This window comes from Mustela erminea, chromosome 7 (assembly GCF_009829155.1).
Source record: "Mustela erminea isolate mMusErm1 chromosome 7, mMusErm1.Pri, whole genome shotgun sequence".
Lineage (NCBI taxonomy): Eukaryota > Metazoa > Chordata > Mammalia > Carnivora > Mustelidae > Mustela > Mustela erminea.
Window position 1 is genome coordinate 94708426 of NC_045620.1, and position 27070 is coordinate 94735495.

Consider the following 27070-nt stretch of genomic DNA (forward strand, 5'->3'; position numbering starts at 1 on the left):
AAAAGCAAAGTACTATGGAAATCAGAGTACTCTGTTAAAGCCACATTCATCTTCTCTACAAACAAAAAAAAATTTTTTCCATACACTGAATCATGAAAAAACTTGTCAAAAATTAGAGAAATAAACATTAGTAATTTTTAAATTCATAAGGAGAGTAGATGAGTTGACTTTTCCTGAGCCAGAAGCTACTCTAATATTCTCTCTTTATAATTAGTTTATGCCTATCAGGTTGAGAAGAGAAACCTGCATTCTTACTGACATTGAAAAATATGGCTAATTAGCTAATTTCTTAATTGTAAAATTAACATCTTACTTGAAAATAATTCATTTCAGAGGAAAGCAATTCATTCAAGGACAAAAATTACCCATGAAAAAGTTCAGAGGAACAACGGATATATAGTATTTTATTTCTATTTGCACATGCCTCCAGGTATAAAAGCAATTTTTAAAAAAGATTTTATTTATTTATTTGAAAGAGAGAATGAGAGAGACAGCATGAGAGGAGAGAGGTCAGTGGGAGAAGTAGACTCCCTGCCGAGCAGGGACTCTAGGATCAGGACCTGAGCCAAAGGCAGTTGCAAAACCGACTGAGTCACCCAGGCACCTCTATAAAAGCAATTCTTAAGGAAATCTTGGTTCAAAGGAATCTATCACAATGAAGAGTTTGTAGACAAGAACTATATTGTTGGTTTTGGGGTGGGGAGAATCTCAGCATATTTTGACCATCTTTTCTCTACTTTTGTCAATGGATTATTTTTATAAGGGTTTCTTACATATTTTTTATTCATAGCAGAAATAATCATGCCAACATACTACTTTAAAAAATGCATTGTAAAATGTGCTCACAGCATATGATCACTCCACGTGACATCCATCTAGTTAATCCTATGCTTTGGATTAAGCATTTCTTAGTCCCTATCCTTCATCATTCCTATAAATTCACAAAGAAGCTTTTCCAACTTTATCTGCAAGTACCTATCCAGTCAGCATGCTTCTGTGCAGTCATCATCCCAACCCAAGTGCAAATCACCACCGTCTCTTGACTAGCTTACCCCAATAATTTTTCTAAATGCCCCATTTTCATGTACTCTTCTCCACCCCCTCCTCCAATCTTTCATTCAAATTGCAGCCTAAACAATATTTACAAAGTGCAAATCTGATGTCAACCTTCTCTTTTCCATATGTTAGACTTAAACAACTGCCAAGCATCATGGCTAACATTTCTCAAAATCAATTCTCAATTATCACTCACATTGCTTTGAACCCAAGCCTTAAAAATGCATGCCAGATTGACAGAACTCATGTACAGGTTGAACCAGTGTTGCAGGAGAATTTGAGTGAGGATGAACGTTCGGTTAGCCCTATCTAGGTAAGGTAGACTCATTAACAAATTTTAAAAAGACATAGCAATTGTTCAAAATGACTCAAATCACGTGTCTTTCCTGGAGTCCACGATTTGATTATGCCACACAAAATACCTCATTTTCCAAAAATAAGCCTCCAAACACCATTACTTCCACCAACAACACTTTCCAGTAAATTGTTACTAACCTTCAGACAAATAATTGTCTCACCGCCTTTGAAAAACGGAGCAATTGGAGGTCTCAACAGTTACTGCTTCCATCTCAAAGTCCTAAATCACTTGAGTGTTGTTCACTCCCTTATAAAATGACTATATTTACTTGATATTTTGTAATTAAAAAGTGAACTGTAATTTTAACTATGACTACAATGCTTAAATAAAATCACAGAAAAATATAAGAGGAAAAAATTTAAAGACATATTTATAATGCATAGTTATAATATAAATATGAAACCATGTTTATTATGTTTATTTAGATGAATTATGGTGTATGTGTATATACACATATATACACACACATATGTATTTATTTATTCACTATACACATGATAGAGAAAGGAAACTCATGGAGGTAAATTCTTCAGTCCATATTCCTGCAATTATTCATGGAGCCATAATTGGGCTTTATGATTTCCTTCCTCTACTATGCATTTTATATTTCCTTCCCATTCAGGGAATTCTTTCACTGAGATTCTTTATCTGGTATAGATAAGTGAATCTTCAGTCTTTAGAGATCTGAATACTTGGTGATACTATTTTACTATAGACCTCCAGTAACTTTTACTACTAGATATGATACTGTTAGGAAGTATCTCAGGGGTTTATAGGGTCCCACTAACAGTCCTTTCTGCTTTCTTTTTGATAGAGTGATAATTTTTGCCCTTAAGAGTGAAAATCAAATCCCCCAGGCAGCACAGGGCTCCTCTTTGTTGCCTGTTCTAGCATTGCATGAGGAAATTAAAGTGACCAGAGACAGATTGAACTTCCAATTGAGTGGAAGTGATGTGATATTCATGGTGGAATCAGAATCTACCAACATTTTTTTGTTTCATTCACTGTAACATGATTTTAGTTGATCCTTCTCTCTCTGGGTTTCCTAAGTCTACTACTCTCCAATCTTCAGTAAAAATAATTATTTCAAAGAAAAATAAAAATATTTAACATTTATTAGCACTGACTATGTGCTAGGTACTTTTCTAAGCATTAGATATTAACTCATTTTAGCCTCCAACTGATTCTGTAAGATAGGTATTAATACTACGCCAATTTTAAAAGGAGCAAAAGAAGCATAGAGATTCCTTGCCACAAATTAATAAATCCTAGTGGCAGGGCTGAGAGTGGAATCAAGGTAGAATCAAAATGCCATACTTTCAAATTAATCATAATAATAAAATTATAAAAATATCTCCAATCTGGACTGTTCAATGATGACCTCTTTCTGAATAATATCTAAATACCTTAACATGACTTACAAAGATGTTTCTCCAGCATACCTCAGCATCCTTCACGTACTACACTGCAGACATTCTGAAATATTTTTATTTTCATGAAGGTTCCAAGACTCTTGGTTGATTCTGAGTCTTTACCCAGCTATTTCCACTTTCCTATAATACATAAAAGTATAAAATCAATAGACATTAATTGAATAGATCAATGAATAAATAGTTGTATGGATAAATTTATCAAATTTAATTACTATTATACATACAATACTATACATTAGATACAAAGTATCTAATACATAAAGTATAAAATCAATAGACATTAATTGAATAGATCAATGAATAAATAGTTGTATGGATAAATTTATCAAATTTAATTACTCTTATACATACAATACTATACATTAGATACAAAGTACCTTATATATAGATAATACATATAATCTAATATATTATATTCTATATTATCTATTTTATTTTTGCAGATATACAAATATACATTATAAATGACATTTGTAAATGTGACTTGTTTAAAGCTGTAAATATATCAGAAGTTAAAAAGTAAGCCAAATTCAGGGTGACACAGTAAATGCGAAATCCTATTTCTAAATGTTACTAAGGTACTTTTTGGGATTTTGTTTCGTATTTTATGAGCAAAAGAATTTTCCTAGGTATCATGATGGATTGAAAGTACAAATCACAGTCTCTCTCTCTCTTTTTTAGATTTTTGCCTGGTAAGCTATGATTCAATGGAAATACAAAATATAAGGTAGTATGAATTGCATCTAATAAGGGTTGCAGAAGATAAATGCAAGTAAACTTCTGAGAACTGAAAGAAAGATTAGCAATGACCAGGAAAGCCTTCAGAGAGAGATGAATTTGGTTGGAACTAGGGAGTGGTAATAATGTATTCTATAATGTAGAAGCAATAACACAAACAAGTATGGGAAACATGTAGTCTATCAAGGCTTGTAAATATTCTGCAGGAGATGGAATATTTTTAGACCGGGAAAGAACACAGGCCAGACATAGACATAGACATAGACAAAGACATAGACAGGCCAGAAAATAGAAGTGCAGTCTGTGTGGAGACAGTGTCAGGCAGCAGCCACTCAAAAGCTTTCTGATTTTTCTCGGCACAAAGAACACTGTAGCATTCCCCAATAAACTGGACCAATCAAATTATTCCACCTTGTATCATATTTACATTAATTAGTAACAACCACAAAGTCAAGAGGAAGAGTCAGTTAAAATAATGCCTTTTCTTTACAAATCCATCAGTACAAGAGGGTTCATTGAAACAATTTTCCCAAATCCTTAGGATATCGATGCATTAAAATAAATAATTGAATATTTATTATGTCCATAAATAAATAACTTTTATAAGATATCCTTTAACTAGGTCAATTTTCATGTACATGAAAATTAATTGTTATTTCTAACTTAGGAAAATCCAAGTACTTCTGCACTAGAATCCCAACTTTGACCAACTGCATTGTTCTGGTAAACTCTAGATCTTCTCACCGGCTTGTGAAATGGAACAAAGATTAATTGTCTGCAGGCTTTTAGTGAGACTGATCTGTTTTTATATCCTATGCAAGTACTGACCAGCTAATTATTTTTAAGCTCTCTCTACTTCAGACTCTCCTTTTCCAAAACTGTTTAAATTACTGAAACAAGTAGAAGAAGTTGAGATATCTGCTTAAGTGAGACTATTATTTTTCTCCTTAAGTAAATAATAGATGTTTCCTAAGAATCTTAGAATCTTTGATAAGTAAAGTTAAAATGATGTAAAATTATAGCATTAAAACTAAAAATATTTGTGATCATTTGGTAAATTACTAGGTAATTGGTAATAGGGAATTTTCTAAATAAATTTTACCTTTATTGGAAAGAAACATTCTCAGATTTTTATAATCATTCTTGATAATATTGGCTAGAAAGAATAATTTCAAATCCAATTTTTTTTAAAGATTTTATTTATTTATTTGACAGACAGAGACCACAAGTAGGCAGAGAAGCAGGCAGAGAAGATGAGGAAGCAGGCTCCCTGCTGAGCAGAGAGCCCGATGCAGGGCTCAATCCCAGGACCCTGGGATCATGACCTGAGCCAAAGGCAGAGGCTTTAACCCACTGAGCCACCCAGGCGCCCCTCAAATCCAATTTTTTGTTAGCTTTTGTATGCATCTCAAAATCACATGATTTGAATGAAAACAGTTAGTGAAAGAAATCTATGCAAAACACTTTATATTCTTTATATAGTAACTAATCATGCTCCCGCTTACAGTTCCAAGCACATATACCCAGACAAAAATTGACTTGAGTTTGCTGGCCTTACTTTCCTACCAAAAAGATTCCTGTGACTGGATTCCTAATGCAAAATACAAATTAAACACACTTCGTAGCTTTTAATTCAAGATGGGGAACTAGACTCATGCCTTGATTCCTTCTGATGAACACTTTAATTTTCTGTAAAGAAATACGAAAGGAGGGGCGCCTGGGTGGCTCGGTGGGTTAAGCCGCTGCCTTCGGCTCAGGTCATGATCTCAGGGTCCTGGGATAGAGTCCTGCATCGGGCTCTCTGCTCAGCAGGGAGCCTGCTTCCTCCTCTCTCTCTCTGCCTGCCTCTCTGCCTACTTGTGATTTCTCTCTGTCAAATAAATAAATAAAATCTTTAAAAAAAAAAAAAAAGAAAGAAATACGAAAGGAAATGACTCAAAAGAGCAACAAGAAGCAGTGGAGGTGAGCAATAATGGACAGGGTGCTTCTAGGAAAGAAGAGGCAGATGAAAGGATGGTATTTAATGGCACTGAGTAGAGGAAGCTCCAGACTGCAGCTGAGACAGAAACTCCTCCATAATATAGGGAAAAAACCAAGAAGCGAATTACAAAGTTTAGTGAGAGGCAGAAAACAAGTTATATAGATGATGGGAAAACTCAATATTATCATCAAAAACATTTCCTTATTTTCATTTGTAAAGGGTAAAAATATCCCAGTCATTATCCCCAATTTGATCACCTTTGGAATTCGACTATATGAGAACCAAGCAAGGCTAACTATAATGTTTGTATTGAGAAAAATAATAACGGTGAATTTGCATTGGCCAATATGAAACCACTCTAAAAGTTATATTTAAATCAGCTTGATACTGTCTCAGAAATGTTCAGATCAATATCGGAATAATATGAGACAAGAATCAGTCTTAAGTAAGCAAAATACAGTAATATATGCTAAATATATGCTAAATACATTACTTCATTGCCAGATTCAATCACAAAACTCTAAATACATCTAAGTAAGTCCAGATATGCTTATGCCTTTCTTAACTTCTATAGGTATTCTGACTTTGTTTTGTTGATTTGACCTACCTATTTCAAAAGGGGGGTTTGCTAAATGTGTCCACTGAAATTATTCATTTTCCTTTTATATCTAATAGTTTATCATAATACTTTCGGGTACATAGAGGTTTCTATACTTAATCTTGTCTGATTGTATCTTTAATCTTATTAAAATATAATTACATTTTTAGTTTGATATTATTATGTGCATTTTTTAATATTAATATGATAGATCCTGCTTTTGTCTAAAATATCCTTGTTCACTATTTTTATTAAAATTCCTTTAATTATTTTTCTTTCTTCTGTTTACATATTTTAGGGAGAAAAAAAGAAAATTCATTCATTCAAACATTATGATTCCTCTATTTTTGGAATTCTTATTTACATTTGCTTTAAATTTTCCAGCTGAATCATATGCAATTATTTAGTATTTAGACATAATTACATGTTTTGTGCTTAATGGATTCTCATTTTCTTTATTCATGTCTTCTCTTTCCTTAGATTTAAGGACCGTTTTTTTTTTTTTTTCCCCAGAGAAGATGTATGGTATACTTATTCTATGAACCCCCACTTGTCAAGAATATGTTTATTTTGCCTATCTTTTGATCAAAGTTTGCCCAACCAAAGGATGCTAAGTTCAAATATTTATTCTTGGAATTTGAAGGTAGTGATCCACTGCTTTCAGCATCGTGTATCTCAAATGAATAGTCCGAAAACGACCACGACATAATTCCTCTATAAATATTTTCCCTTTTTGTCAAGTTGTAGGACAATAGTACTTCTACTTATCTTTGAGTTCAGTATTTACTTGAGCATATTAACATGCTTGTCTCACATTAATGAACATTTTGAAAGACACTTTGGTCCCTTTCCATGATTTTTTCTGAAATTTTGGCATATTTTCTTCAATTATACTTCTGAACTTGTGCATGTGTCTTGTCTCTTCTCTCTCCCTTTGGATTTGCTAATAACTAGTAAGTGGATATGGATATTGAAAACACTCAATTTTTCTTTCATAAATTTTATCTTTTCATTGTATTGGACTATTTTATGCGGGAACGCCTCAGCTTTTTCATATGATTAACATGGTAACTATATTTTTCCTCCTGTATTTCTCAAACCCTATCCTAAATACTACTTAACATTTACCTAATGAGCTTGCCGTTTTAAAGAGTCCTCCTCTCTCTCTCTCCTTCCCTGTCTTTGTCTCTCACTATTGGTTCTTTTGTTTCAAACGCACAGAATCCCTTGGTTTTTTTCTTCCTAAGGCTACTAATTCAAAGATGATTTTCTTTTCCTTTTTTTTTTTTTTAAGATATTTATTTCAGAGAGAGTGAGAGAGATCACAGAGGAAGAGGGAGAAGCAGACTCCCGACTAAGCAAAGATCCTGATCTGAGCCAGCAGACACATAACCGACTGAGCCACCCAGGTGCCCCTTTTCTTTTCCTTTATTTTTTTTTTTTTTCTCTTCTTTCTTGTCTTGATGATAGTCCCAATTCCGTTGATGTTCATCAAAAGCTTTATAATCTGATTTCTTGGATATACATATACACACAGACATGTAACTGGGTTATGATTTTTCGTACGTATAATGAAAGTCACAGACTGCTGATGCTAATTGTGGAAGCCCTGGCTAGCATCCTGAGTAAGGATGTGAAGTCAGGCCATTTTAAACCTGTGCGGGAGGGGGCGGGGGGAGAAGCTGGCCTTCTGTTTTGAAGAGGCTTCACGTCAATAGTTAAAAATCTCTGTGTTTCTAATGTAAAGTAAGACACCTAAACAAAAAATGCACAAAACCAACAGCACCTTCCTATGAATTACTACAACGTGAATATTTATCAGTCACCGTTCAGGTTAAGAAACAGAACCCACAAGTGCCCCTCAGGCTTTCTCTAAACCTCACTCCACTCTATCCAAACCAAAGTAATTACTATTCCTACATTACATTAATTCCTGGTCAAATACAGGAATATACACTAATTTATATTCATTTTAAAGAACGAACCTTAACGATGGCCCAAAGGACAGCAGCATCCAGGATGGGGAGCCTAGCCGAACGGCATGCTGGGGTGCTGCAGCCTTGGACCTCGGACCTCGGCAGAGGTAGAAAAGCCACCCAGGGTTCCCCCTCAGAGCCTGTGAATCCCCCCAGACTCTTCAGACTCGCCGAAGGCTGTAAACTTGCAGCCCGCGCATGCGCAATTCACGCCCTCAGTCTGGCTTCCGGGAGGTTCGCGTTTGGGTCCCGTTTGGGTCACAATGTATGCAGGTACCTAACACGGCACCTTTGTTAAGATAGTTTCAGCATTGGGGTTCAAGTTGGGGGAGAATGGTTTTGAGGACTGCGGAAGCATTGAGGATTGCATTACAGATGTTGCGGAACAGAGCTCCTTAAGGAGTCTGGGAGGAAGGCCCTTTGACGCCCACGTGATTTCTCCTCCGAAGTTTAAAAAAAAAAAAAAGGAGAGAAGGAGAGAAAGAAAGAAAAAGAAAGAAAGAAAGAAAGAAAGAAAGAAAGAAAGATCCCTAAACATTTAAACATCACCACTTAGGTTTGTTCTTTGAACTTAATGTAAATGAAATCATGTAGTGTGGGTGACTGTATGTCTGCCACCTTTCCCTGAATGTTTCCAATATTCATTCATGTTATTCCATGTTGCATCATTTCGTTTATTTACGTTGCTGCATAATAATCCATTTTATGAGTTTATCACCCTGTATTTATCCATTAATTCCCGGATCATGGGCTTTTAGGCTATTTCCAGTTTGGAGCTGTAAGGAACTGTGCTGATGTAAACGCTACCGCATAGATCTCCAGGGAGAGCTTTAATTTGCCTCCATTCACGAAGCCGGAAATCACCTACAGGTATTCGTGTGTTTGTCTCTCATCAGTGGAAGATTGTGATGTTTTATCCTCATTACAAGAACAGAAAATTTTCTGGATTTTATCTGAGTTCAAAAGTCACAAGCTTAAAAGGAGGAGGCAATTTTCCCAAACTGTGTAATTAATTACCCTGCTGGCTGCTCCATGGCTTTCCCTCACTCTGGGCTTCTTCTGAAGCAGACAAACTGAAATTGGCTATTATGTTGGGAAAACTCACTGTAATGTGTATGCTGTATGGGATTGCAGTTTTATCAGCTGTTAACTTAATGGCATTTCTTTTAGATCAAGAAACTTCTCAAATGTCCTTATTCTTCAATAGCATCCTTCCAAGTGCTTCAGTGATGCCTTGGGTTTATTTGTATCTCAGTAATCATTTATTAGGCAATAGGAGAGGTAAATGAATTGACTCACAGTTATTCTGAAGCAGAATTAAGGTATTTAACAAGTGAATGGAGAGGCAAAGGAAAGAAAGCAATAATAGCAGCAGTCACAACAATGGTAATAGAAATCTGGAGCTGCTAAATGGTCTATATATATGCTCAGATCCATGGGGCTCCCTGAGTTGATATAAAAATTAATTCTATCATAGGCCTACCTAGAAATACCCAGAATGAGGTATATAGTTGCATAGGTCAGCACCTGTTCTATCCTCCTCCTAGTGTCCATCTGTACTAAAGCGGCAGGCCAGCTAAAATTTCTTTTTTTTTTTCTGGACATTCTTACAGCAGGATTTTGGGTGTGATTTAAAGAGGAGGCTTTGCCTTGTCTGCTTCTGATGTCTCTCTTCTCCAGCATAATTGAGGAATTATTGGGTAACAGAAGTCAGACAATGATATCCTCCTTGGATCTAAATGGTGTTTCATTCACTTATGACAGTAACAGATTTCTGATGTCTACGTCACAGATAAAATTGTGTGTTCTGGGGCCAATAGTTCCAGAAGTAGCTTCCTTATTTCTCATCTTTGTAATTTGTACAGAGCTGACACCATCTTTATTAGGCTGGATTGGCAATGTTAATCTAAAAGTCATTCCCAGAAATTCCATTTACAGAGTATTTCTCCAACTCTTCTAAAGATTGTATAAAAACTAATGTTCTGTATTAATCATTTCCTGACTTAAAAACACTAGGGTTGTTTCTGCTTTCTCCAAGTTAACTCTGACTTAAAAAAAAAAAAAAAGTATTTGATACAAAACAAAAGACAAAAAAATCCTCAAGAATAAAAATCCATGATTAGTTGTCTCATCTGATAGGGTTTGTAGGCAATGAGGATTTTTTCCAATAAGGAAATAAGGGTACTATGAATAATAGGAAGAATAAATACTAAGACTTAGGAATACATCAATACATACATAAATGTTGAAATGTATTTAATTTATGTGATTCATTCATTCAACAGTATGTGAAGCCATACATAATGGATTACACACTGGAAGATATTGTTCCTATGAAATTTCTAGAAAAGGCAAGAATCAGGGAAATTTGTGGATGATGGAAATATGCTAAAGCTAGATTATGGTTATCATTGTATAATTCCATAAAGTTACTGAAAACCAGTTCAAAGCTTATAATGGGTGAATTTTATGGTATTTATGTTATCCTTTAAAGCTGTTTTTTAAAGTTTTTAAAGCTATTTATTTTAAAATACTGATAAGCTACAACTCTTTAAATTTCTAATCAAAAAAATGGAATGTACATAGCACAAACATTCAGAAAAGACATATACTAGAATTATTATTTTAAAATCAGAGACTGTTGTGTTCAACTTAAGCTAAGAACACTCAACTGGGTAGTTCACTAGGAAAATAGAGAGTCTAACTTAATATACAAAAATATTGAATAATACCATTAACTTCAGAAGAAATTTTTAAAAATACATTTAAAGAGACTTTCTTTTCCCAAAATACCAAGGCTTAGTTATGTAAGAACTTTTTTTATTCAAATATTTTATTATTAGCTAATTTCTGATATTTAATGTTTCCTAGAACATATAAAGCATCTTATTGCATTTCAATTACCTTTATTCTATAATATGATGGTACAGAAAGCAACAATATCATGAGAAAAAAGTTGGGATACTGCACATATGCAACTAGACAATGGAATTAGTTTTACATTAAGTATTTAATTAACTCTTCTTAAGATGGATTTATTTTATGAACATTTTAATTTGTAGAAAATTTAATTCAATTAATGCTATAAATAGTATAGAGAGAAATTTTAATTATTTTCTTGGTTGTAATTTAAAAGCATCTGATAAAATTTATATAAATATTTGTATAAACATATGCATGCTTCACACAAGCACTGAATTCACTTAATGATGAGGCATTCTTATTAATATTTAAATTAGGATCACAATTCTTGCAAGCATAAAGATGGCTTAACATTTTTTCTGGAAATTCTAGAGGCTTCAATTAGATAAGAAAACAAAGATAAGTGTTATGGTTATTGAAAGAAGAGAAACATATTTATATTTATTGATGAGTAAATATTTAATATAATAGAATTATTAAAACATTAGAGTGCAGTATGTGAGGATATATAGAAATTTTGGCTAGGGAAGAGCTAATGATACAGAGGTGATGACAACTGAGGGACATATTTAAATATGTAGCAATTATTAAAAAGTAAGAAAGAATTTCAGAAATATTTGCAATATATAAGACAGATAAAAGGTCAGTATTACTATTTCATTACAAGTGCTTGTAAATCAATAAAATCTTAACTAGTAGAATAATGGAATAAGCACACTTAAGATAATTTATTAAAGAAATCATATAAATGACTAATAAGCATTTAAAGAAGTGTTGCACTTTGGTAAGTTGTCAATTTAATGGAATTTTTAAAATGACTAGATATCATATTTTCTGTTTAATAATCAAAACTAAAAATAGGTTGCAATATTCATTGCTTACTGAAATGAACTGATGTGGATACTGTCATATATATTTAAATGGAATAAAAACTGAAAATCCTTTCAGATGTCTACTTTTCAAGTAATTGGGTTTTTTTGTTGTTGTTGTTTTCTGGAAGGGGCAGAGGCAGACTCCCCACTGAGCAGGGAGGAGTTTGCCTCCTACAATTGATTCCAGGACTCCACAACAGGGCTTAATCTGAGGACCCCCTCCAGGATCATGACCTGAGCCAAAGGCAGATGCTTAACCAACTGAGCCACCCAGGCACCCCTAGAAATAGTGTTTTAAAAATGTGTTTCTTACAGTCAACAAAACAAAGAGGCAACCCACGGAATGGGAGAAGATATTTGCAAATGACAGTACAGACAAAGGTTGATATCCAGGATCTATAAAGAACTCCTCAAACTCAACACACACAAAACAGACAATCATACCAAAAAATGGGCAGAAGAAATGAACAGACACTTCTCCAAAGCAGACATACAAATGGCTATCAGACACATGAAAAAATGTTCATCATCACTAGCCATCAGGGAGATTCAAATTAAAACCACATTGAGATACCACTTTACACAGTTAGAATGGCCAAAATTAGCAAGACAGGAAACAACATATGTTGGAGAGGATGTGGAGAAAGAGGAACCCTCTTCCACTGTTGGTGGGAATGCAAGTTGGTGCAGCCACTTTGGAAAACAGTGTGGAGATTCCTCAAGAAATTAAAAATAGATCTTCCCTATGACCCTGCCATTGCACTACTGGGTATTTACCCCAAAGATACAGATGTAGTGAAAAGAAGGGCCATCTGTACCCCAATGTTTATAGCAGCAATGGCCACGGTCGCCAAACTGTGGAAAGAACCAAGATACCCTTCAACGGACAAATGGATAAGGAAGATGTGGTCCATATACACTATGGAGTATTATGCCTCCATCAGAAAGGATGAACACCCAACTTTTGTTGCAACATGGATGGGCCTGGAAGAGATTATGCTGAGTGAAATAAGTCAAGCAGAGAGAGTCAATTATATGATTTCACTTATTTGTGGAGCATAACAAATAGCATGGATGACAAGGGGAGTTAGAGAGGAGAAGGGAGTTGAGGTAAATTGGAAGGGGAGGTGAACCATGAGAGACTATGGCCTCTGAAAAATAATCTGAGGGTTTGGAAGGGGCAGGGGGTGGGAGGTTGGGGGAACCAGGTGGTAGGTATTGGAGAGGGCACGGATTGCATGGAGCACTGGGTGTGGTGCAAAAACAATGAATACTGTTACACTGAAAATAAATTTAAAAAATTTTTTTAAAAAAATGTGTTTCTTGACAGCATGCCTGGCTGGCTGCCTCAGTCCATAGAGCACACAGCTCCTGATCTTGAGGTTGTGAATTCAAGCCCCATGTTGGGCACAGAGCTTACTTCCTTAAAAAAAAAAAAAAAAAAAAAAAAAAAAAAGACTAGATAAAAGTATTTCTAGACTAAACCATTCCTTTTTGGTGAATTTATTCAATAAATAATAAAAGTGTAACAAAATTTTCAAAGAACCTGTGTTCACAGAAGTAAAAATTGAAACCATATTAGATGTTAATCTACATTTAAATTCATATTGCTTCCAGTCATCTGGATGGCTTAGCAGTTAAGCATCTGACTCTTGATTTTGGCTCAGATCATGATCTCAGGGACCTGAGATGGAGCCCCACATCCAATCCCCAGTGGGTTCTGGCTCTGAGCATGAAGCCTGCTTAAAGATTCTCTGCCCTTCCCCTCTCCTCTCCTGTCTCTCTCTCTCTCAAATATGCTGAATTATATTTAAATTTTTTTTTTTTAATTTACAGTCACATTACTTCTGTAATGTAGTGAGATTTCTTATATCTTATCTCTTCTTTAAAACCAACTTTCATTTCCTCTTCTTGTGGGAAGCCTTCCTGGAATATGTCATGTTCACTAATATACATGGAAGTGTAAAAATAGGTAGAAAATCGGAAAAGTGTTCTCCCATAGGGTGTGTGTGTGTGTGTGTGTGTGTGTGTGTACAGGTTTGTGTGAGTACGTGTGAACACTGATATTTCATACTAATATGAAAATCTGGAGGTTATTAACACAAGATTAACTGTGGCTTTAGCTGACTGATGACTTTTTATTTTCTTCTTTCTGTGTTTGTTAAAATGAACCTTGTATAAATAGGAAAGAAAAAAACTAACCATGTGAAAACTAAAATATCTACGAAGTGTAAGAAATATGGATTAAGGAAAACTATTAAGAATGAAATCCCGATTCTTATAAGAAATACCAGTAATAATTTCCATTGCCACAAAAATGGAAGGATGTTTTCTTTTGACCAATTTCTCACTCTGATTTTTTTTTTTTCAAATATATGCCTTAAATTTTGTTGGTTTAACTAAGGTAAAGGTAAAAGCCCCTTTTTCTTTTATCTATCTCATTTGAATCCTGCTAGTACCTCTCGTACCTAGCTTAATATTAGACTTTTCTTACTCTTTCTTAATTAGATAATTAATTAGGTGCACCAAATATTAAATATATAATCCATGACAATAATTAGAGAATAATTTTCTAGGATACAAGAAGTTCTAAAATACAATTCATCCCCTCAGTGAATTTACAGCTGAATAAAGAGTATAACTTAGGACGCCTGGGTGGCTCAGTGGGTTAAAGCCTCTGCCTTGGGCTCAGGTCATGATCCCAAGGTCCTGGGATCCAGCCCCGCATAGGGCTCTCTGCTCCGCAAGGAGCCTGCTTCCTCCCCTCTCCCTTTCTGCCTGCCGCTCTGTCTACTTGTGATTTCTCTCTCTCTGTCAAATAAATAAAATCTTAAAAAAAAAAAAAAGAGTATAACTTTATGTTACCCTAGCTACATTCTCATTTGTGTCCTTATTATTTGAATCATCTTATTTCCTTTGAGAGACTGCTAAGAACCTAATTCTTGGTAATAAAAGAATTAAGTAATTTTAATATGCAAAAAGTTAGATTAGGTCTTGACCACCATTAAGTTTCGTATGGTTATGCAAATGGCATGCCAAAACTCATTTCTAATAAACTCTCTTGTGATTGTTTAATAGCAATAATTATTTGTGATATTTAGTAAAATGATTTATTATTTAATTGTTGATGACAATATGGACTTAGAATTTCTCAAGTGTTTTCATTGAGGAATTTCTAAAGTCAAATGAACATAAATGTGTTCTGGCATTGTCTGGGAGAAAAGGGCAAAGAAACAAGCAGCAAGTATGAAATATATTGGAAAATTAATATTTAATTCTGTAACCAGCATACTGTTTCCTTTATGTTCCACAAAACAGGCTATTTCTTATAATGATATTTGTGACCTTCCATTGGTTGCATGAGATACATCAAACATTTATTTGGATTTTCCTAACTCTAAAAAAACTTAGCTAAATTTAACTGTCTTTTCTTGACCACCTCTCAGCTAGCAAATAAAGTTTAAAATAGGTAATGTTTGTGAACTCAAACTGAATTCTTACGAATCACTATTTTTAAAATCACTCATTTTATGACTTTGCTTGATTGTAGATTTGAATCACTTGAGATCTCTCTTGCCTCAGAAAGTGCTGTTACAATTCACTTTAAATGAAAGTGTCACTCACAGTCTTGACAATTAACCCAGTTAACCTGCTCTGTGAAAAAGTTAATATCAGACTTAACCTCATGTACTGAACTGTTTCTCATCATGTCAGAAGTGCATTTCATTTCTGAGAAAGCCATATTTTGTTCCCTTTACATTAGGATTTCTAATTAATTGCACAACATGGAGTTGCTATGAGCGCTTACCTGACAAACACCAAAAGTGGGATGTATAAGACCTAGAATTCAGAATGTAAAAATAAAGCCATGTAACAAATACTTCTATCCCCTGGTTAAAAAAGCTGTAGTAGTTCCTGACAAACTAATGCAAAAGTCACTGGATTCATTATATAACAGTGAGATTTCTTATATCTTATCTCTTCTTTAAAACCAACTTTCATTTCCTCTTCTTGTGGGAAGCCTTCCTGCACATTTAAGAGATGTTATATTATTATAATTTTTATTCCTTCTCCATAGGGGAAAAACTTTCCTTCCCTTCCAAATGCCCATCATGCTAATTTTATGTCTTTTTTATTATACTAAAATTTTAAAATCTTCATCATTATAATTGCTTTTGGTCTTATCTTCCCTGTGAATATTCTGTGAGATATAACAGTATTATTCCTGATAGCCCACATACTGAGAATCACAATGCTGTGCACATGGTTAGCACTCAGTCCACATATTTAAAGGATGAAAATTGTGTGATTGAATAGTCTTGTACTAGTTTTATTGCAGCATTTATTCTTTGTACTGTTAATAAAATTGTCCCATGAGTACTAAAGTATGATCTAAATTTTTTTAAAGAAGGAGAACTAATAATATGGTGCCTTTGTGTTTAATATTACCTCTGTCTAATTGTTGTTATTCTTATTTCTCATACGGAAAATAATAGTCGTGCCAATTGGTTTTTTTTGCCACTGTAAGTCCAATGGGAATCACACAGGCAATCAATTCATTAAAATGGCTAGCTATGCCATTAAATGGTAAATTATGTTAGAATGTCTGAAAGTTCACAGAAGGAAGATTAAGACTAAGAAAGAAATGATGATATATAGCAGCATGCATGATACTTGACGGAAGAGGTCTGAGTTTGAGATCTATCAGAGATAGTAAGTGCATGACCCTGTAAACATTGGAAAATTATACAAGTGTAAAGTAATAAATCTTAAACTATGTACTTTTTGTATAATTTACATGAAATTGGGGAAACTCATGACTATACAAATATACTTCTAGTGATTTGGTACTTCTGTTCAAGTAATGTGGTTTGCTTTATGGAAGTTATTTAAAAATGAAAAACCCTTTTTAAATGCTCAAATCAATTACTGTTGTGTAAGTTGTGCAAATCAGGGGAAAATATCGTTAGACATGTCACTTATAGAAAATATTGAATACGGTAATGATTGAATTTTAATATTCACTTTTATTTTCTGTTCAATTATGTATTTTGTTAACTTCTGAACCTATGTTTAAGAAAACTACATTTGTGAAAACTTAAACTGACTTTTATACAGTGTATTAATCATTACTTTGATTTATTGTTTCATTATTTTTCTATTGGCAAACATAACTAAGTTATTGATGTTCGAAGAGATGAACTCCAACAAAAAAAACATTTTTTTTTCCTCTTAGAGAATACAATGCCATTTCTTCCACAGAAATATTGATGGATTAAGTCTTTTATTCATATTAAAATGGAAGGCTGAATTAACTCCTAATGCTTTGAAGTAACTATTATCTTTTATTAACTAGTGGAAAAAATAACATTTCCTATGCTCAGCACAGAAAAATATATATAAACATATTAAAATTATGGTGATATTTTACACAAAGCTTTCAAGGAATTCTAAGCTTGAATTTGAGATTTATTTTAAAAATAACCTTTTATGGGCACCTGGGTGGCTCCGTGGGTTAAGTCTCTGCCTTCAGCTCAGGTCATGATCTCAGGGTCCTGGGATTGGCCCCACATCAGGCTCTCTGCTCAGCAGGGAGTCTGCCTCCCTTCCTCTCTCTCTGCCTGCCTCTCTGCCTACTTGTAATCTCTCTCTCTGTCAAATAAATGAATAAAATCTTTAAAAAAAATAAATAACCTTTTATGAGATTTGTCCATGATGACATATTTGTTTTTAATAATTTATTGGAAAATAAAGTAAAAAGTGAAAAATAATCATCCACATTTTCTTTTTTTTTTTTTTTTTTTTTTTTTTTTTAGGTTTATAGGTTATTGTATTCAGTTATGAATATATCAGGAATGTCTTTGCATGTTGACAAACCCGTAATACCTTCAACGTCATTTTAATGGCTATTCCATTAAGCAGATGTATGGTTGTTTAGTCAGTGCCCTAGTGTTGAATATTTAGATTTTCCCCAATAGTTCTATCCACATTTTCATCAGAGCTTGACACGTTTGATTTGTTTTCTTCCAGATGGAACATATGAAATATATAAATAAGTTGTTTTGTCAACAAATACTAGTCTACACTTTCACAGTTATTTCTACATATGAATGCATGATATTTGATTTATCAGGTCTGAGATACCTGGAGATTATTTTGGTTTTGTTTTGTTTTTTAAGATTTTATTTATTTGTCTGAGAGAGAGAAAGAGCAAAGGGAGCAGCAGGCAGAGGGAGAAACGGGCTCTCTGCCAAGCAAGGAGCTGGATGTGGGGCTGGATCCCAGGACCCTGGATTCATGACCTTAGCCCAAGGCAGACAATTAACTGACTGAGCCACGCAGATATCCCAGAGATGGACATTGTTAAAGATGGCTTTAAGTTAATAAAGACTAAAAGGAATTATTCTCTACTTTAGAGTGTATGAGACTCAATCAAGACCTATGGAATTTATGCCATTCCCAAGAGCCTACAGACAGATTATTTAGGAACAGAGAAAGAATTCATAAGACCTTCTTTCCTGCAAGATTATTTGCATACCAGATCCAATAACTCCTGATACTGGTATTTTTAAGGTCATATAATGGGATTACACTACAGTCATTTGCTTGAAATTAGGTTCAAGATATATAGCAATCTCTCCTTAGATCCCATTCAAAGCAACTTAAGATCTAGCAAGATTCCTTATGGAATCTCAAACTACCAATGTGAGCTGACAAAATGAGCATTTTTAGTATCAAGTCTAGTAGAATAAGATTTTTGTTTAGTGTATGGGTGAAATAACTCAATATTTATAACATGTTTTTCATTTCAAAAAATTTTTACTTAAATTTTAGTGAGTTAACATACAGTGCAATATTGGTTTCAGGAGTAGAATTCAGTGATTCATCACTTATATAGTAATTTTAATTAACTTTTCTATAGTGGCTCAGATTCTTGATGTTTAAAATAAATTATATGCATCTGATGTATTGACTTAGAGAATTAAGAAGGGCAGATATTTCAGACATTACAAATTTAGATACTAATGGATTTGAATGAACACATTTCTTTTTTTTTTTTCTTTATCAAGTTTTTGTTTAAATTCAAGTTAGTTGGGGTGACTGGGTGGCTCAGTCGGCGAAGCATCTGCCTTCATCTCAGGTCATGATCCCAGGGTCTTGGGATCCAGCCCCATGTCCAGCTCCATGCTTAGCAGAAAGCCTACTTCTCCTTCTGATGGCCACTATTCCTCTGCTTGTGTACGTGTGCTCTCTGTCAAATAAACAAATAAAATCTTTAAAATAAATAAATAAGCCAATAACACAATAAAGTAATAAATATTATTTATATATTATATAATAATAATATATAATAATAATATAATGTATAATAATAAAATAAATAAATTAGTTAACATATGGTATAACATTAGCTTCAGGTATAGAGTCTAGTGATTCATTACTTACATACAACACCCAGTGCTTATCACAAGTGCCTTCCTCAATACACTTCACCCGTTTAACCTGTTACCCCCCATTCTCCCCTCTAGTAACCCTTAGTTTGTTCTCTACAGTTAAGAGTCTGTTTTCTGGTCTGCCTCTCTTATTTTTTCCCCTAGTTAACCTGTTTTGCTTCTTAAATTCCACATATGTGTGAAATCATGTGGTATTTATCTTTCGCTGACTATTTTGCTTAGCATAATATTCTCTAGCTCTGTTCATGTCATTGCAAATGACAAGTTTTCATTCTTTTTGGTGGCTGAGTAATATTCCTGTGTGTGTGTGTGTGTGTGTGTGTGTGTGTGTACATTTATATATATATATATATATATATATATATATATATATATATATACCACCTCTTCTTTATCCATTCATCAGTCGATAGACATTTGGGCTCCGTCCATAATTTGGCTATTGCTGATAATGCTACTATAAATATTGGGGTGCATATATACCTTCAAATCAGTATTTTTTTTAAACATTTTATTTATTTGAGAGAGAGAGAATGAGAGAGAGAGAGAAAGAGCATGAGCATGAGGGTGAGGGGCAGAGAGAGAGACGTGGACTCTCCACCAAGCAGGGAGCCTGATGTGGGACTAGATCATGGGACTCCAGGATCATGACCTGAGTTAAGGCAGTTCCTCAACCAATTGAGCCACCCATGTGCCCTCAAATCAGTATTTTTATATCCTTTGGGTAACTACGTAATAATGCAATTTCTGGGTCATAAGGTAGTTCTATTTTTTACTTATAGAGGGACCTCCATACTCTTCCAGAGTGGCTGCACCAGTTTGCATTCCCAGTACCAGTGTAAGAGGGTTCCCCTTTCTCTATCCTCATTAATATCCTTTGTTTCCTGTGTTGTTAATTTTAGCCATTCTCACAGTATCTCTTTCTCTCATAGTTTTTTGGCTTAAAAATTTTAAGGACCAGTTCATATATCTGGAGAAAATTCATGTTGAATGCACACGTATCTATTAACTAATATATGCCAGTTGCTTTTACCTACAAATTCATCTAACTTCCCCAAGTTTGAACCAGTCCTTATAATTATAATTATGTAAGTGTCCTTATAATTTAAAAACCAAAAAAACTGTGAGAGAGAAAGAGATGCCTAGGTAGCATTAGTACTATAATACAAATAAAATCTGACCCTTAAGGACATGGATCTTTTCTATTTTCACAAATAGCTTCATAATAGCATTACATGCAACATATGCTACATATATACTTCCTTACAAGTTTATAGTCATATAAAAAAGAACCACAAGGCACCTGGCTGTCTCAGTTGGTTAAGTGTCTGACTTTGCGTCAGGTCATGATCTCAGGGACCTGGCATCCAGCCCCATGTCAGGCCCCCTGCTCAGCAGGGAGTTTGCTTGTCTCTCTCCCTTTCCTGCTGCTTGTACTCTCTCTCAAACAAATAAATAAAAATCTAAAAAAAAAAAAACCAAACCCAAATAATGTAACATAAATAATACTCAACTAAAATAGTTGATTTATATTAACTAGACATATTTGATGTTAAAACAAGAAAAAAGGACTTCTCTGTTAAGAGGTCAATGAGAACGGATTAAAATGCTGCTTCTCAAACTTCTATATGCATTTCGTAGGCATCTTGTTAAAGTGCAGATTTAACTTTATTAGGTCTGGAGTAAAGCTTAAGGAGCTACATTTCTAACAAGTGTAGGTGATACTGATGGTACACATCCGTGGACTACATTTTGAGTAACCATGAATTGTAGGACTAATTATTTACAATTCGAAAAACTAAGCTTTCTTTTTTATGAGGAGCTACCAAAACGAAGACAGAAATCTACACAGATGTTTTTAAACCATATTAAAAGTGGCAAGTATTATAGCATTTTTTTTCTGTATAATTTTTTAATCTTCATGGATTAGATTGGCTAACATTAGTACAAAGCTGACAGTCTCTTGTACCCATGTATCTACCTAAAATGTTCAGTTTCTCTCTTCTCAGCAGGTAAGGTCTCATTAGCACCTGTGATTTAAAAAGCCCAAGTTTCTCCCAGCAAGATGTGGTTTTATTAATATGTGTTATATTTATATATCTCTCATTTTGTGATGTTATTATGTGCAACCAAATGTATAGTTATTGCTCTAGGACCTGTTTACTTCATAAATATTGATGGCTGAAGGTGTGAATCTTGCTAGGGTCTTTGCATAACTACATGAGAGTAAACATTAAACAAAAATGACTTAAGAATAAATAAAAATAATAAACTGTCTTAAATGGCAAGGAAAATGACAAGAATAAGAAAATAAAAGTCATGAAAAGAATATGTTTGCTAGCTGCTAATAAATTTGAATGTTATTATTTTTGAAGAAATAAATATATGGACATCTAATTATCTCTTTCAGGAGAATTATGTTCGCTAAATATACTGTTTGAAATACCTTTCTTTGGTTTTTCTTAGCACTGTGGTATGATTGTAAATGTTTAACAACTAGCTTTCTGTGATAAAAAAGCCAGATTTGCAGCATTTTCAGATAACCCCAGTGTAAACATTCACTATGGTGAATTTCAAGCAACCAACATGACATTTGTGAGCATAGAGTTAGGGAAAGGTGCACAGATGGGTCTTGCTGGCCAGTAGAAGACATTTCCAACACACCACTGATTTAGTAAGCTAGAGCACCATTTTGTTTTGAAAATGTATCATAATTGTCAATGAACATTCTTTGTACAATGTACTATATGTTTTCAGTTATAAAATGTGGAAAATGCAGGTAAGATGAAGACAAAATTAGTTATAAATCTAACATCCAAGGAAACGTCATTATATATCTGTATCTAACTTTGGGAATATTTTATCATTTTATTTCTTGTGAATTTTTGTTAAGATATCTACATGTATATTTGTTATAAAATTGAAAATCATTTATTTCATTTTTGTGTTCTGACCATTCAATAGATTATATATTAAGATTTACAACAATAATTACTTATTCCTTAAAAATGCATCCTGCCTTGAAGCTATATTCTATCGATATAATAAATTAAATCTATTCTCTATAGTTGAATAATATCTACATTTAGAGTTGTTTCAAAATTAGAACATAGTAAGTTAAGGAACATTCTCATACAGAATTCCTTGCATTTATTAACCTCTTGCTTCTTCAGGGTGGATTCCTAAAAGGGACATTACTGAGTATAAATATGTGATTAGTTTTAAGATTTCTGATATGTGTTGCTAAAAGTTTAAACTTCTATAAGGGTTGTCTGGGAGACCCTCTTTCATGAAATTCACATGACCTTACTTAGAAAAAAGAAAAAAAAATTCTGAAGTTTAATTAAACCATACAATATCCATTCAATTTTTAAATCTTTAACTTTATTGACCATTTTCAGTTTTCATTTTTGAATTGCCTGTTAACATAGCTGACCAGCTTTTTTTTTGCTATTAATCTAAATAGGATTGTTTATTTAGTAAATAATAAGATATTTAGTAAATAACTTATTTACTAAATATTTACTAAATAAATAACTTATTTAGTAAATAATAAGAAAGCATGACTTTCTCTACTTCTTAAACTAAAATAGTGATATTTTCTGCTTTCTTTACTTCTTAAATTATAATATTGATATTTTCTGCTAACTGATTATAAAGGAAGGACATCCAAAAATCATAATTTATCCCCTTATATTATTATTATTACTAATAATATTATTATATTATTATTATTACTGTTGTTTTATACAGTAGATACTCATTTTAACTTACCCATATATATACTATTTTGCTATTCCTCATTATTTCATTAACCTCTAAAATATCACCTAGTATCATTTTAGTTCTGCTTAAAAAATAACCTTGACTGTGGGTTTTGTATTGGTGAGTTACTTAAATTTCAAAAGTGTGAAATATCAATTTTGTGAAAAAAATCCACTGCATATGAGATTATAGATTGGAAATTATTTCCTTTTAGTACATCGAAGATATTTCACTGTCTTCTGACTGCCACCTTCACTTTCAAAAGATAGCTCTGAATCCAAAGACTCTTTCTTTGAAAAGTGCTATGTTTATTCTGCTGACTGTTCTTAAAGTTTCTCTCGTTAACTCCGGGTATCTACAATTCTTCTGTTGTTGGGCTATGAATTGCTTTCTGCTTTTTATGCTTTGAGTTCATTGTTGTCTTGCAATTGGATAATTTAATGCCTAGTGGAAAAATCATCCTTGTTCTTGCTCTCCTTTCTTAATCCCCTAATTATATGTGTCAGATTTTTCATTGTTTCCTACCCTTTCCAGTATAATTTCTATATTTTCATGTCACCATGCTTGATTATGTATATTTTATTCTGACTTATCTGTGGGATTAATCCTTTTTTTAGCATGTGTATTCTCAAATCTTTCCACTATGTTTTCTGTTTATTTTTCACACAGGAAATGCCAATTTAAAATTCAAATTATTCAATGATATGTTTATGTTTTCTTTTCTATCTCCACAGTAATTTTAATGCCTGGAATAATTCTGCTAGCTGAATTAACTCTAGGTCTGTTCTGTTGTTAGTTGTTTGTAATCATTTTCATTCATGTTGTTTTGTCTCCTGTGTTTGGTTATCTTTGATTTCATGCTGGATGTTATATTTGAAAAACCATCCTGTTCATTGGCAACATCCATGATAGGGTGACAGAAACTGACATTATTTTACATTTTTTTTCAGTTTCTTTAATGCCTGTTTGCCTGTTTAATGTAAGACAGATGGATTCTCATGTCTACTTTTGCTTTCAGTGTGTTGTGATATCACATATTGCCTAGTCTCTAAAAAACTCTACTTACTTTATACCTAGTAGGGTAGAGAGAGAAAACAGATAGGGAGAGTGGGAGGGAGTGAGAAAGTGAGGGAGAGAATAGTAAAATGAAATAATATCTTCTTTATGTCCTCTGTACCGCACATAAAGAACCACTGATTTAAACAAATTACAATAATAGAAACTAAATGGCCTAATAATATGCCATACTGGTTATTATTAATTTTCCCATACAGATGCTGTCTCCAGCTTTGATGTCTATTCTTTTCCATGAGAAGATGATCCCTTTTGACTCCCTTATTTAGGCTGCCTTACCATTGAAAAGCAAGTGCACAAATGTGGAGGGAATGAGGTCTGATGTAGGCCATGGGAACCTCTTTCCCATGGTCTTTCCAACCTAACTTAAAAAATTCTGCAGCATTTCTTCTGTCCCCCATCTACCACTTTTCCTTAGTTGTCACATCACTGTGTCATCCCTTTGCCTTTTTAGAGATGAGATATAAATGGCTTTATATTTTTCCTGATTCTTGCAGCTTCACCATCTTTTGTTGGTTCTTTTAAGCTTGTCCAAACCACTGAAGATAGTTGAGGCCTTACTGATAACAACCATTGACACTGATGCCTTTTTTGTAATGTTGTGAATGTTAGCCCCAAAACTACAATGTTAAAGAAATAACATTTTCTTCTTTCCTCTAAATCACGTGGGTCTACAATCTTCCATCTTTATGGACAAATAGAAATGTCCATCCTAGTTGCTATTTCACTAGTAAAGTGCCTGGGAAATGTTAAAAGTACTCCACAATAGGTACGCTCGAAGACAGCTCCTGATGAGCTCCACATCCTATTATTCATATCCTTAGGTAATCCCTCCTTCCCCATAAGTGTGGACTAGACCTTTGACTTGCTTCTAAAGAACTCTAAAGAAATATTTCACTTTCAAAATTGTTATAAAAAGATGGTGGTTACTACCTTCGGTAATTTCTCTCACACACTCTCTGTTTTTAATGGCTCATTCTGGGGGAAACCAGCTTCCATGACATGAAGTAGTCCTGTGGAGTAATGCACAGGGTGATGATACCAAGGCTTCCCGAAACCCACAGGAGGGAGCTTAGAAGTTCCCTCCATCATCTATTTGAGACAAGCCTTCAGATATGACCACAGCTCCATCTGACAACTTGACAAAAAATTCAGGAGAGATCTTGAGCCAAAATGCACTCAACTAAGCCATGCCTACAGTCCTGACCCACAGAAACTGTGATGTAATAAATGCTTATTGCTTTAAGATGCAAACATTTGGGATAATTTGTCAAGCAGTAATAGATAACTAATACAGACTTTTCTTTCTTGGTTTATAAGGTTTATCTCTTGCACTCTTTGCTCAGGCGCAAATCCCCACTTGACCTCTTGTCCATCTCTTCTCTGTATCTTTCCTGAGGCAACTTCCTAAATGTATACACCTCCCTAGACACAAAATCACTCATCCCTCCTGATGTCTTCCCACTTTTCAGGGTCATTGCTAGTAAATATGGTGAATGTCCGCACACCACACTTTGTTCTCAAGTCCCACTGATCTCTCTGCCCTTTCCAAACAAAGGAAACATTCTTTCCATAATTATTAAAAAATTCTACCTGGACTTTGTAATTTGGGACACACCACATGATCTCAGTGTGCCTAAAGGTTCATAAAAGCCTCATTACTTCCAATTGTCAATTTTTCAACTCTACTATAGCATAGGAGGAAGAGTCACAGAACTTGCCTTTCCGTTTTATATTGGTTGAAAGGGAAATTACACACACAAATTAATAATTTCATTTTGCCTCAGAGCTATTTTTCTTATGCCAAACTCACTAGAATTTTATAATCACAAACTTCCTTTTTAGGAAATGGCTTTGCATGTCTACTCCAAGCTCTCTCAGTGTAAGATCAAACTTAATAATTTGTTATTAAATGCTTCAGTGTTATGACTTTCCTCTTAATGAGTTATTCATTATGATCCACTTCCAAGTGGGATGTATCTTTCTTTGTCATTGTTTGTACATATTTATTACAGTTTTATAATTCAGAAAGAGATCATATTCTCAGACATTGGCATGTCTGAGAAAGTTTTTGAAACCTTTACATTTGAATCACAATATAACAACTATCAAATACTTTGTTCTTATGATCAAATGTATCTTTCTCTGTAAAACTCCATTGTCTTATAGCATTTAATATTTTAAAAGTGATGTTTGAGGAGAATCAGAATTTCTTAAATATATAAGCTTATCACCAGGGACTCAAGGAAAAAACTTATTTCAATCAACCTGAAATTTGGTATCTTCAAAATTATTTCCACTGGGCTTGTTACTGGCCTTGTAGCTTAGTCCTTCCATTATCTATACAAAACCTTCACCGTGGTTCTCTTCATATGCCAACAATCCATCTGTATAAAAGTGAGCTAATTTTAATATAGTTTATAGTCAATTCTTATCTCTCAGGCTAACACTGCTGTGTTTTCTACATACTGCTAATTAGTCTTTTCTGTGGTCTCAGGAAGATGAATTACAATATAATCTGTGTTTTTCCTTTCATTCTGGTCCTGCAAACCTTGATTTATGCTAATTACTCTTCAGAAGGGTGAGGATAAATCATATTTTTGCAATTTTCTTTAATGACACATTGTTTTTGTCCATTCAGGTTGCTATAACAGATCACTATACACTGTGTGGGTTATAAACAACAGAAATTTATTTCTCACAGTTCTGGGGGCCAGAAAGACAAAGATCAAGGAGCTGACAGATTTGGTATCTGGTATGAGCCCTTTTCCTGATTCACAGACAGACATGTTCCTTCTTTGTCCTCATAAAGCAAAAGGAATAAAGGAACTCTCCACAGTCAC